This window comes from Salvelinus sp. IW2-2015, unplaced genomic scaffold (assembly GCF_002910315.2).
Source record: "Salvelinus sp. IW2-2015 unplaced genomic scaffold, ASM291031v2 Un_scaffold1366, whole genome shotgun sequence".
NCBI classification, from domain to species: Eukaryota; Metazoa; Chordata; class Actinopteri; order Salmoniformes; family Salmonidae; genus Salvelinus; species Salvelinus sp. IW2-2015.
In genome coordinates this window covers 1,544-4,691 of record NW_019942860.1, presented here as the reverse complement: position 1 = coordinate 4,691, position 3,148 = coordinate 1,544, and the positions used below count along the sequence as shown (strand labels likewise).

The window sequence follows — 3,148 nt, the reverse complement described above, 5'->3', positions numbered from 1 at the left end:
CTGATCTATTCATTCTATAATGGATGTAAACTGATCTATTCATTCTATAATGGGTGTAAATTCCTCTGTATTCTCTCCTATATGTTGTCTATTGCTAGCAGCACCAATTCACCAAGTCACATTCTGGGTCTGTAAATATACAGTTGAAATCGGAGGTTTACATACACCTTAGCCAAATACATTTAAACTGTTTTTCACAATTCCTGATATTTAATCCTAGTAAAAATTCCCTGTCTTAGGTCAGTTAGGATCACCAATTTATTTTAAGAATGTGAAATGTCAGAATAATAGTAGAGAGAATGATTTATTTCAGCTTTTATTTCTTTCATCACATTCCCAGTGGGTCAGAAGTTTACATATACTCAATTAGTATTTGCTAGCATTGCCTTTAAATTGTTGAACTTGGGTCAAATGTTTCGGGTAGCCTTCCACAAGCTTCCCACAATAAGTTGGGTGAATTTTGGCCCATTCCTCCTGACAGAGCTGGTGTAACTGAGTCAGGTTTGTAGGCCTCCTTTGCTTGCACACGCTTTTTGAGTTCTGCCCACAAATGGTCTATAGGATTGAGGTCAGGGCTTTGTGATGGCCACTCCAATACCTTGACTTTGTTGTCCTGAAGCCATTTTGCCACAACTTTGGAAGTATGCTTGGGGTCATTGTCCATTTGGAAGACCCATTTGCGACCAAGCTTTAACTTCCTGACTGATGTCTTGAGATGTTGCTTCAATATATCCACATCATTTTCCTGCCTCATGATGCCATCTATTTTGTGACGTGAACCAGTCCCTCCTGCAGCAAAGCACCCCCACAAAGCAACTGTGCTTCACGGTTGGGATGGTGTTCTTCGGCTCCCCTTTTTCCTCTAAACATAACGATGGTCATTATGGCCAAATAGTTCGATTTTTGTTTCATCAGACCAGAAGACATTAATCCAAAAAGTATGATCTTTGTCCCCATGTGCAGTTGCAAACCGTAGTGTGGCTTTTTTATGGCGGTTTTGGAGCAGTGACTTCTTCCTTGCTGAGCGGCCTTTCAGCTTATGTCGATATAGGACTCGTTTTACTGTGGATATAGATACTTTTGTGCCTATTGTTTGTACAGATGAATGTGGTACCTTCAGGCGTTTGGAAATTGCTCCCAAGGATGAACCAGACTTGCGGAGGTCTACAATTTTTTTCTGAGGTCTTCGCTGATTTCTTTTGATTTTCACCATGATGTCAAGCAAAGAGGCACTGAGTTTGATGGTAGGCCTTGAAATACATCCACACCTCCAATTGACTCAAATGATGTCAATCAGCAGCTCCTAAAGCCATGACATCATTTTCTGGAATTTTCCAAGCTGTTTAAAGGCACAGTCAATTTAGTTTATGTAAACTTCTGACCCACTGGAATTGTGATACAGTGAAATAATCTGTCTGTAAACAATTGTTGGAAAAATTACGTGTCATGCACAAAGTAGATGTCCTAACCGACTTGCCAAAACTATAGTTTGTTAACAAGAAATGTGTGGAGTAGTTGAAAAATGAGTTTTAATGACTCCAACCTAAGTGTATGTAAACTTCCGACTTCAACTGTACTTGGTGAATAAAGGTGATTGTTATTTATTTAGTTGTTGTGTCTCTATCTGCCCACCAGGAGCTGAACCGTTTACGCAAGGCTGCGCTGGCGTTTGGTTTCTGGGAGCTGCTGAAGGGAGTTGCAGAGCTGTTAGAGAGGGAGTGTACCCTGCTGCCGGACACAGCTCACCCTGACGCAGCCTTCCAGCTATCACACGCTGCCAAGCAGCTGAAACTAGCCTCCACAGGAGACTCCCAGTACGCTGCCTTCGACCAGAACATCAACCCCATGCACACCGACTTCTCTGGGGGAGGAGCTGGCATGTAGAGAGGAAGGAGAGAGAGAGCTTCTGAAATGGCGTCCCAGTATCTGGGCGTTAGAGATGTTGACCTGTCTCCTCTCTAACGCCCCCCCCCCCCCGGAAACTCCCGATTCAAACTGCCATGACAGCGTTGTAAAAAAAAGACGTTAGATGCTCAGTGAAACTCCATATTTAGTGAGTAACTATCTTCATTTACTCCTGTTACGGACGGAAATGTAATTCCAGAAAATATCGAAATAAAAACGTACAAGCAACCGGGAGAAAAAGCCAATATTCACTCGCGTCCAAGTCAGAAGTCTACAACAGCTCAATACATTGAAGGTACCGAAGAGGCTATTCCCCCCCCCCCTTCCGTTTGCATTTATAAATAATGAAAAACGACATACTGTAGTTTGTTGAGTAACGGCTGTATTTTGACAATTCTTGCAGTTGTCTAATGGCAGTTTGAATCTGAGGAGACCCGTCGATCACTAAAGCCCAGATACTGGGGGACATGTTCCCATAGGCCCTGGTCTAAAGTAGTGCACTATATAGGGAATAGGGTTCCATAGGTCTCTGGTCTAAAGTAGTGCACTATATAGGGAATAGGGTGCCGTTTGGGACTATTAGAATGGCACACCAACTGTTAACTCAAAGCTAAGGCCTATGGCTTCACATGTGTTTTTGACCTGTTTTGTACATATCGTTTTTATAACTTTCCTAATGAATAAATGATTAAAAAAATGTTTCTTTTTTTTTCTCTCCAATCGTCGTGTGAACGATGAGTATTTTATTAATCTTACACAATTTACCCAGGAAGTGGAACTGCTAATGTTTTTATTCAGCATATTAATTGACATGACAAAACATAAATCTTATGCGATTTACCCCGAGGACGTTTTGTCAGCAGGAAAACATCATACTGCTATTATCAACTACAACAGAAAATACAAGACGAGGGTTGCAAAATTCCAATGTTTTTCTAACTGGGATTTCTGGAAATGTTGAATGGAATTTCGCCACCCTAGATGAGATGTCACCAGACAGGCAGCAGAGGTGTATTTTGAGAAAAGATGGAGGTCAGTTAGATTTCTTCTTCTTGGTCCGGAACCTCTTCCTTCTCTGTTTGTACAGGTGGCGGGAATTGATGAGAAGCCCTGCAACAAACCAGACGATATTGTTAAGTCAATGAACAGTTTATATATGAGGGTGGGGCCTGAGGCGTCCATCTTTATATATGAGGGTGTGGCCTATGAGGCGTCCATCTTTATATATGAGGGTGTGGCCTAT

At 41.9% G+C, this 3,148-nt stretch overlaps 1 long non-coding RNA gene and 1 other non-coding gene across 3 annotated transcripts in view; one reads left to right on the top strand and one right to left on the bottom strand.

Annotated features, from left to right (window-relative positions):
* LOC112070558 (uncharacterized) overlaps positions 1-2,258 on the top strand; it is a 7,589-nt gene extending 5,331 nt beyond the window's left edge. For both annotated transcript variants that reach the window (XR_011475617.1, XR_011475618.1), the window contains exon 3: positions 1,636-2,258. This is a non-coding gene — a transcript (uncharacterized protein). The remainder of the gene's footprint in view (positions 1-1,635) is intronic.
* Positions 2,259-2,678: 420 nt separating this feature from the next.
* Positions 2,679-3,148, bottom strand: part of LOC112070559 (uncharacterized) — a 1,257-nt gene continuing 787 nt past the window's right edge. The window contains exon 2 of the long non-coding RNA XR_002893925.2: positions 2,679-3,015. This is a non-coding gene — a long non-coding RNA (uncharacterized lncRNA). The remainder of the gene's footprint in view (positions 3,016-3,148) is intronic.